The following is a 10,866-nucleotide window of genomic DNA, read 5'->3' as shown; positions in this document are numbered from 1 at the left end:
CTCTTTATGGGCATTTATGCGGGCATTGGATAGGCATATGGAGGATAGTGGGCTAGTGTAGGTTAGGTGGGCTTGGATCGGCGCAACATCAAGGGCCAAAGGGCCTGTACTGCGCTGTATTCTTCTATGTTCTATGTTCTAAAAGTTGCTCAGTGTTCAAAAAAACAAGCTTAGGTTCAGGTCTTGGAATTTAACAATATTCTCAGGGTTCAAACCACCCCCAAGATACTGAGTCTAGAAAGGTTAACTTATGAGAACTGATTGCATAGCCAGGGTTCAAATATCAAAGACGATCTAATTGAAACAATTCAACATATTAAAGAATTTGATGGGTTCTGTGAATCAATTCTACTGCTGAGGGAGGGAGGAGTCAGAACATCAAAATAAGGCCTTCCAATTAGAGCTGGAACAAGAATGAATGTGGAAAATGTGGAGATTAGATAGGTGAGGGCAGGTCTTTTCTCAGTGCATTTCCTCTGTATGGCCAAGGTGCCCTTGTGGCGGGGTACAGTATCGCTTTGCACCTGGGCTGAGGTCACCATTTGGAAGAGGTAATGCACCCATTCGGATTGTGAAAGTATGCATGCTTATGCATAAAAAGGGTACAACCTCTTTTATTTATTCATGTAAAGTTGTCCATCCCTATCTTCCTACAGAAGTTGAACCATAACCTGATGATGTGTGACTTTTAATTTTGTTCACCTCAGTCCAACACCAGCTTCTCCAAATCATGACTATCATCATCACCACTAACTGCGGCTCAAAGTGGAGAGAAGGTTGAACTATAACCTGGTGCTGTGTGGTTTTTAACTTCCCACAGAAGGTTGTGGTCAGTTGCCTTCTTGAAGTATTGCAGAGCATGGAGTGTAGAGACACCTACAATGCGGTTAGGAAGGGAGTTTCCTTACTTAGACACTGAAGGAAAGTGATATAGTTCTAAGTCAATATGGTGCATGGCTTGGATGGGAACTCGTAGATGATGGTGTTATTATCTACATCATTTGTCCTCCTAGGTGGGAGAATTTGCAGGTTTGAAATATGCTACAGCAGAAGACATGATAAGTCACTGCAGTACATCTTGTAGACGGCACACACTGCTGCCACAGTGTGTCGATGGTGAATGTTAAAGGTGGTGGATGAGGTGTTTACCAAATGGGCTGCTTTGTCCTGGAGGGTGTTCAGCTTCTTGAGTGTTACTGAAGTTTATCCATCCAGGAAAGTGGAGAGCATTCCAACACACTTCTGAATTTTGCATTTCAGATTGTGGACAGACATTGGGAAAATAGCAGATAAGATACCCTCCATAGAATTCACAGAATTTATGTGGCTGGCCTCATTCTAGTCAAATGTAACACTCTCAGTTGATAGTTGTGGATTCAGCGATGATAATGCTATTGTATGACAAGAGGGGATAGTTAGATTCTCTTTTGTTGTACTTGTTATACAAGCGGTACTTGCATATTGTGAATGTTACCTGTCCGTATTAGTCCAAACCTAAATGTCCTCCAGGTCTTTTTGTATATCAACATTGGCTGCTTCAGTATCTCAGGAACTGAGAATAAATATTGTGCAGTCACCAATGAACATCCCCATTTCTGACCTTATGATGGAGGGAGGACCATTGATGAAGCAGTTGAAGATAGTTGCGCCTAGGACACTACCATGAGAAACTCCACAAGTCATGTCTTGGGATTGAGATGATTGTCTTCCAACAACCACAATAATTTTTTGCTAGGTATAACTCGAACCGGTGGAGAGACTTCCCCCAATTCCCAATGATCACAGTTTTCCAGAGCATATTCAACCTAATCTGGCCAAATTTCAAGCCTATAACATTCACCTCACCTGTGGAGTTCCGCTGTTTTGTTGGATCTGGTCAATGCATTTGCACTTGCTTGAAGTGTATGTTATCTATCAATTATCAGTCCAACCTGGATGTTGTCTTGTATTTACACAGGCTGCTTCAATATCTGAGAAGTTGTGAATGATGCTCTTTTGTCCGATATTGGACCAAAATTGTAATAAAGTCAGGGGTTTATGGGCTCTGGCAGAACCCAAACTGAGCAACAGTCAGCAGGCTATTGCTGAGCAAGTGCCATTTGACCAGCAACAACTCCTTCCATCACTTTTCTGATGACTGAGATGATGACTGGGACCATCAATGCCAAAAGTTAGCAAGGAATGATCCAAACCAAATATGTGGAGTTCTATATATATTTCAGCATTTCTGTTGATCTATGCCACTATAGGATTGGTGTGGCATGATTGATTTCCCAAGCCATTGCTTTCACAATGCATTGAGGAGAAAGTGAGGTCTGCAGATGCTGGAGATCAGAGCTGAAAATGTGTTGCTGGAAAAGCGCAGCAGGTCAGGCAGCATCCAGGGAACAAGAGAATCGACGTTTCGGGCATAAGCCCTTCTTCGGGAAAGGGCTTTCACAATGTATTGTCTATCAAGTGAGAATTTTGCATGTGGGTTTAGAATGGAAATATTTGTTTACATAAGGTATTAAGCACTTCATTGAAATGTTTGTTTTCATAATGGATTAGTTAAAGGAATTTCAATGCATTGAATGTTCTTCTATATCAATGGGAGTGTATTTTAATAGAGGCATTGTCAATAGACCAATAACTATATTTTGCATCAGAATACCTCCTGTGACACGTCTATACCAGGGACTAGGTAAATTGCTATGAACAAGAAAGGGCAAAGGGTGGGGTATGAACTGGCATGAGTTGACTTTGTGTTGACGTATGGTTGGAAAGGACCATTGAGTTGATTATAAGTAGAGGGGATATGAGGAGTTATGACAGATTAATAGAGGGTCGGCAGTGAGAGGGCAGTGAAGGATTGAGAGCAGGAGGAACATTTATCAAACTTTTATTTTTAAATGGCACAGGTGGCTCAGTGGTTAGCACTAGGGACCCAGGTTCGATTTCAACCTGAAGTGGGGCTTGCCTGTATGTGTCTCCTCTGCGTGCTCCAGTTTGCTTTCACAGTCCAAAAACATGGAGGTTACGTGAATTGGCCATGGTAAATTGACCTGTAGTATCCAGGGATGTGTGGGCCAAATAGATTAGCTATAAGAAACTTGGAGGTATGGGGATAGAATTGGGGCTAGGTCGGTGTGGGATGCTCTTTGGAGGGTTGGTGTAAACTCAATGGGCCAAAATGCCTTTTCTGCACTGTAGGATTCTGAAACTTTGAACACTGACAAAGTCCCAGGAAGGCTGCTGCCCTGTTCCACAAGGGAATCAGGTGCCTTCTCCTCTCTTCCCAGGTTGCCTGACCCAATGTCCAATCTAGACCACTCTCCCAGGCTCTGTGTAGACCTGGAAAAAAGTAAGGGTCATTGTTTCCACTTATGGCTGTGACTGGATAAGGGATCATCAGTATATACAGTGGCAATAATGTGGAATTCATTGAAATAGGGAGTAATTTTGATGAAGAGTAAAGATATTTTTACAAGCAAATTGGACAAATGCATGAGGGAGAGACAAATAGAAGGATAGGCTGATAGGGGAAGATGGAACAGATTAGAGGATTTGTGTGAGCATGGGTTTTCTCATAGCCTGTTGGCCTGTGTGCCTTATTTCTGTGCTATCAGCTCATTGTGACTCAAGGTAGTACATTCTAAATGTTCAGTTGCTCCAGCTGGTAGTGACAGCATTTGAACCATATGCCACTCCCCTCTACCTTTGAAGCCTGCAAATGATTCTAATTGGGTCAGTGTTTTGGGTAATGCATGAAGAGGCCCTGCTATCACTGTCATAAAATGATGAGCCCCTTAAGTGAGCATTAATTGTCCTCTTAAGAGCTTCAATTGGTGTCAGGTTGAGAAGGCCATCAGGAACTTTACCACCAACATAATTAGAGTAGAAGCAGGAAGCTGGCAAGATTCCCACTCCACATGCTTTCATCTGATCCCCACTACTAAACATGCCTTTGGGGAGGGCATTCAATGCCACCCCTTAGGTCCATTCAGAAATAAATCTGACCGTTGCCTTGGTTTTAATATTCCAAGTTCACATCAATACAAGATTCAATCCTTAGTCCTTACAATGCTTGGTCAATGTTACATTACAGAGAAAGGGGCTATCTATATATAGCAATGATTGTGACACTTTGAACACACTACTTAATGACATGATGTGCACCCTTAACCAGAGATATACAAGCTCAGAATATTTTCATTCTCTTGCTCTCTCCCCTCAATGGATACACAATTTTCAGTATGACTGACTTTTTCTGCCTCTTGAGCAATTTTTCACTGTTTTCATTCATTTTTGAGGTAGTTTTCTCTCCAGTTACCTGCACTTTCTCTGCGCATCTGCATTTTATTCTGCTCACTATTTTATTGCTTCTCTCTTAATGTGCTTTTTTTGCTATTCTCTTTCCCTGGACTTTACTCGGAATGTGTTTCATTTTATTCTCTCCTTCCCTCCTCTGCATGTAAAAGGTTTTCATCCATTCAACACTTTTATGCAGGAGAGAGGGTAGGCTTTCAGCGTCTTTGTGCTCACGGGGTAGCTTTCATTCTCTAAGTCACAAAATTGTGGATTTAGGTCCACCACAGAATAAAATACTCAAAACGAACAATTCCAATGTAATGCTGAGGGAGTGCTTCACTGTCAGTGGTGCTTTGTCTTTTGGGTGAGACATCTCAGATAGACATGAAAGATCCCATGGTCTTGAAGAAGAGCAGAGACAATAGTCCCAGTATTCCAGTCTATATGTATCAACTCAATCAATCTCACACAACCTGCTGCTGTTTTCTCCGTTAGTGCAGTGCCCTTGCTTCCAAAAATGTGTATCTCAGGTTTCTAGCATCAATAGTATTTTGTTTCTGTATATATTAATTAAATTCAGTTTCACAAATTAAGGCTTCTGCATTTTAAATACTAAAATAAACCTGAAATACAGATATCACCGTAGTTGTGAAAGTGATTAACAATAAAATTCCGGTGTGCACTGTCACATCAATTGTAATGATGATACCATCCAGCATAGTTATCATGATTCAGTAGGTTTCCAAACTAAAAATTTAAGTTCATCTGCAAAAATGTGCTTTGGGACATCTTAGGTCATGAAGGTGCTTTGCAAATACAAATCTATCTCTTTGTGATCTTTCTTTCTTGTATATCAATGACCTTATTTGTCCTGCCCTGTGTGCTTCTCGCTCTGAATGTACATCAGAATTGTCTCCCTGTCCGACCTTTCTTCTCACTCTGTATTTATGCAAATAGAAACATAGAAGGTAGGAGCAAGAGTAGGCCACTTAGCCTCTTGAGCTTGTTCCATCATTCAGTATGATCATGACTAATCAAGTTCAATACCCTAATCCTGCTCTTCCCCCATATCCCTTAATCCCATGTTGCCACAAGAGCTATATCTAAGTCCTTCTTGAAAACATGGTGTGCTTCTGTAGTAGTGAATTCTACAGGGTTACCACTCTCTGGGTGGAGAGATTTCTCCTTAGCTCAGTCCTAAAAGGTTTACCCCTCATCCTTAAACTATGACCCCTAGTTCTGCACTCCCCATTGGGAACATCCTTCCTGTATTTAAGCTGTCTACTCCTGATAGAATATAGGTGTCTATGAGATCCCCTCTTATTCTTCGAAACTCCATTGAATACAAGCTTAGCCAACTCAATCTCTCCTCATATGTCAATCTTGCCATCCCAGGAATCAATTTGGTAAACCTTTGTTGTATTGTCTCACCAGCAAGAATGTTCTTCCTCAGGTAAGGAGATCAAAATTGCACACAATGTTCCAGGTGTAGCCTCACAAATGCTCTGTATTACTACAACAAGATATCTTTGTTCCTGTACTCAAATCCTCTCGCTAGGAAGGCCAACATATAGTATGCCTTTTTTGTTGCCTGTTGAACCTGCGTTCTTACTTTTAGTGACTGGTGCACAAGGACACCCAGGTCTCATTGGACATTTTCCTCTCTCCATTTACAGCCATTCAAATAATAATCTGCTACCAAAATTGATAACTTCACATTTATCCACATGATACTGCATCTGCCATGTTCACTGAGCCTGTCCAAATCACAGTGTAACATCTCTGCATCCTCTTCACAGCTCACCTCTCCACCCAGCTGCATGTCATCGGAAATTTTTGAGATGTTACATTTAGCTTCTTCAACAGATCCTTCTGAATAAAGGTCACTGGACTTAAAATGTTAACTCTGCTTTCTCTCCACAGTTACTGCGAGACCTGCTGAATTTCTCCATCAATTTCTCATTTTGTTTTGGATGTCCTGCATCCACAGTTCCTTGTTTTACTCAAATAGTTATAACCTTTGATAAAGAAACTTGAAGAAATCTTAGCATCAATATCACGATGATGACCTTGATCTTTTACTCAATGTTACACTATAGAAGGCAGGGGGATATTTAGTTCTTTATTAAACAGTGACTGTGAATTAAAAGGAAATTCTCCAAAGTGTTAGAAGATAAAAAAGGTAACAATGGAGCATGGGCACAATTGAATCTAACACAATATTCAGGTCTGGGTAGACGTGATTCATTATCCAATTGTTTTGTTGGATGTTATTGAAAATTAAGGTTGGTACTATAAGTCTTAACTCAATACACTTTGAAATAATAGTTCTTTTCAACCAATGTTCATGATGAAACTGTTTCTCATTAATTCCTTTTTTGCATGCATTTAACCATGTACTAACCGACTGTAAGATATGGACTGTTCTTGATGTGGTAACGTTAGAACATGTCTGACAAAGTCAATCACTACTTTGGATGGAAGGTTAGATTCTATCCTTTCATCAGTGTGAGGTTTTTGACACCAGTTCACAAAGTACGTTAAGATAGCAAAATAAAAGAACCTTCAGAGATTAGAAATCTGAAATTAAAACATAAAATGCTGGAAATACTGTACTCAGCAGGCCTGGCAGCATCTATGGAGAGAGAAAGAGAGTTGATTTATTTTGAGTCAAAGTTGACATCTTCAGAACTACGGGAAGGTAGAAATGTGATGGGTTTCATACCATACAAGGGGGAGGTGTGAGAAAGAACAATAAGCAAAGGGAATGATACTGGTTATAGTAAAGACACAAAATACTTGACCGGAGTAAATGTGATTTCCTGAAATATTAAAGATCCAACTGGAACAAACATATGAAGGTCAAGATTCAGATCAGCACATGACAAGAAAAGAATCAAAACTGAAATAGGGGCCAGGGTTCATGGTATCAAGTTGTTGAACTCAACATCGAGTCCATAACACCATAACATGTTTAATCCTGGAATTCCCTCCCTAAGGGCAGTGTGGGTCTAACTACAATACTTGGACTGCAGCAGTTCAAGAAGGCAGTTCACCATCACTGTCTGAAGGGCAACTACGAATGGGCAATAAATACTGGCCAGGCAGCAATGCCTACATTTCATAAGTGAATTTAAAAAATGTTGCTGCCACACTTGCTGAATTTTCCGACATTTTCTGTTTGTCAGAGTTTGTAACATCATGAAGGAATATGTTGGGGCAAGTGTGAAGAATATGTTTCCAATATTATGGGGGAAGATTAAAAACAGGGGCTTTAAATATCAGAGTCACTAATGAACCTAATCGAGATTTCATGATAAACCTCTTTACCTAGAAAGTAGAGAGAACATGGAACTTTCTCACTACATTGTGAGGAAGGGTCACTAGACCTGAAACATTAACTCTGATTTCTCTTCACAGATGCTGCCCAACCTGCAGAGCTTTTCCAACAATTTATGTTTTTATTTCTGATTTACAGCATCTGCAGTTCTTTTGGGTTTTAAAAAGTGATCAAAGCTGGGAACTAAGGGGTATGTGACTTTTCGAACGGACAGGTGGAAATGAAAAAGTGATGGGTGATTTTGTAAATACAAAAGTGGAATAAAACAATAGCAAAAAATGTTCTTGGATTGGAAGATGTATAATCCCTACAGGTGGAGGTAGAAACAACAAGGTGATAGCCTAGTGGTATTCTCCAGAGATCAAAGTCATGTTCTGGGGAGTCGAAAACAGAAATTGAGAGTGTGAGACACAGAATTAAGCAGCAGGAATTGAGGTCATATAAAACAGGCAGTATCATCGGTGACTTTAATCTTCATGTAGACTGGGAATATCAATGGCAGAGATTGCCATGAGGAGGAATTCACTGAGTGTATTCAGGACAGTTTCCATGTCCAGTTTCCAGTTACCATATGTTATGGATCCAGCCAGGGATCAGGCTACTTTCAAAGTGATATTGTGTAATAGACAGGTTTAATAAATTATTTCAAAATAAAAGATCCCCAAAGAAATAATAACCTTAACGTGGTCGAATTTGGCATTCAGTCTGAGAGTGAGAGACTTAGATTGGAATTATCTGCGCCAAACATAAATAAGGAGAATTAAAAATGAGTGAGGGTAGAGTTGACTGGAGTAAACAGAAAAGGAGTTTAGCAGAAAAGATAATTGATGAACAATGGCAAATGTTTAAGAAAATTGTTCATTTCACATCTAGAATATATCTCAGTGAGAAAAAAGAATTCTAGGAAAGAATTAAACTAACCATGAATATCAAAGAAATTTCAAGATAGTATCAAATTGGAAGCAAAAACATACAATGTGGAAAAGATTAGTGGTAAGGCAGAGGATTACAAAATCTTTACAAACATCAAAAGATGACCAAAAAGAAACAAAGTGGGGGAAAACAAATGATTATGGTTAACTGCAACAAATTTGAAAATGGATAGTAAGTGTTTTTTTAAATATATACAAAGGAAAAGAGAGACCAAAGTGAATTTAGCCCCTTATAAATGATGCTGGGAAAATAATAATGAGAAACAGGAAATGTCAGAGGAGTTGAATAAATTAGTTTTCATGGCAGAAGATATGAAAACCCTTCCAAAACTACCAAATAATTAAAGGGTGAAAGGAGGAGAGGAAATACATCCAAAACTAGAGAAAAAGTGCTAAGTAAATTATGGGGCTAAAGGCCAGTATGTCTCTTGGACTTGATGAGTCGTATCCTTTACAGGAAATAGCTGAAAATATAACAGATGCACTGATAATAATCTTCTAATAATCCTTTGATTCTGGGACTATCCCAGTGGAATGGAAATCTGCCAATATGACACCTGATTCCAAAGGGGAGATAAAAAAAAAGGTAACAATAGGCCAGTTAGCTTAACCCCTGTCACTGGGAATGTTAAAGTCTATTATGAAAGATGTAATCACAGAGGATTTAGAAATATATACAAAGATCAAGCAAAGTCAACATGGCTTCTTGAAGGGGAAATCATGTCTGACAAATCCAATATATCTTTTGGGGAGATAATAAGCAGGATAGATTAATAGGAAAGGGATAAACAGACAAGGGAGCAGTGGATGTAATGCATGTGGATTTCCAGAAGGCATTTGATAAGGTATTGCATAGAAAGCATCTTAATAAAAGAAAAACTCACAGTGTTAGGGGTAGTCATAGAGTCATCGAGATGTATAGCATGGAAACAGACCCTTCAATCCAACCCATCCATGCCGACCAGTCATCCCAAGCCAATCTAGACCCACCTGCCAGCACAAAAAAAATGGAACGCTTCACGAATTTGTGTATCATCCTTGTGCAGGGGCCATGCTAATCTTCTCTGTATCGTTTAGTATATGTGCTGCCAAAGCGTGGTATATCAGGTGGATAGAGAATTAGCAACAGTTGGGGTAAAGGACAACTTATAACTAGTGGAATGTCACATACATCAATGTGGGGTCACAATTATTTATAAAATGTATTGATGACTTTGAATAGATAAATGAATATACTGTTGAAAGTTTGCAGGTTACATAAATATAGCCAGCAAGGTGAGTGTTTAGGATAACACAAGGAGTTTGAAGAGGGGTAAAGACAAGTTAAGTAGAAATTTGGAAGATGGAGTAAAAAGTTGAGAAAATGTGAGATTGTGCACTTTGGCAGGAAGAATAGTGAAGTTGAATATTATGTGAACGGAGAAAAACTGTAGAAAGCTGCAGCACAGAGAGATCTGAAGGTCCTCGTACATGAATTACAAGAAGGTAGCATACAATTCAGCAGGTAATAGGGAAGATAAATGGAATTTTGGGCTTTACTTTAATGGGGTTGGAGTGTAAAAATAAGAAAGTCCTGTTCAAACTAGTCAAGGCACTGGTTACACCACACTAAGAATACAGTGAATAGTTTTGTTTCCCTTTTCTAAGGAAAGATATATTGGCATTGAAGGCAGTCCAGATGAGGCTCCATAGATTGATCCCAGACAGGGGATTAGGAAGAAGTTAAGTAAGTTGGGCCTGCTGTCGTTGGAGTTTAGAAAAATGAGAGGCGACCTTATTAAAGCACACAATACTCTCAGGCGACTTGTCAGTGTGGATGCCGAGAGATTGATAAGCCTTGTAGGAGAGTCTAGGACAAGTGGACACAATCTCAGAACAATCTCTGTTTAAGCCAGAGAGGAGGATAGATTTTTTTTCTCACAGTGCGGTGAATCTGTAGAAATTTTTTTTACCAGAAGCAGCAGTAGAGTCTGGCTCATTAAGTCTACTTAAAGCAGTACTTGACAATTTTTAAATCAATAACAGAATCAAGGATTATGGGGGAAATTTTAATTGAATGGTAGAGAAAACTCAATGGGCAAAATGGCTTACTTCTGCTCCAATGTCTTATCCTAAATACCTTGATACCATTGCTAATCAAAAATATAAATTTTAATGGGGAGCTGGTCATTGCAGCAGCATAGAGTGGAGTTGTGTGTTAGAACTGTACAGAGATCTTGATGCAGCTGATCCCTTGGGATTAGATTTAATTCAGTAAATTAAAACATTCCTGGGAAATAACAGTGCATTTGAAACCCTCTTGAA

The 10,866-nt window shown here is 39.5% G+C and overlaps 1 protein-coding gene and 1 pseudogene across 1 annotated transcript in view; both read right to left on the bottom strand.

The window, feature by feature from the left end:
* Positions 1–10,866, bottom strand: part of fgf14 (fibroblast growth factor 14) — a 507,463-nt gene that overhangs the window by 365,347 nt on the left and 131,250 nt on the right. The window lies entirely within an intron of this gene.
* Positions 9,564–9,659, bottom strand: LOC122551203 (annotated as a pseudogene).

The sequence above is a fragment of the Chiloscyllium plagiosum genome, chromosome 6 (assembly GCF_004010195.1).
Source record: "Chiloscyllium plagiosum isolate BGI_BamShark_2017 chromosome 6, ASM401019v2, whole genome shotgun sequence".
In the NCBI taxonomy this organism is placed as follows: domain Eukaryota; kingdom Metazoa; phylum Chordata; class Chondrichthyes; order Orectolobiformes; family Hemiscylliidae; genus Chiloscyllium; species Chiloscyllium plagiosum.
This window is presented reverse-complemented; position numbering and strand designations above follow the sequence as displayed.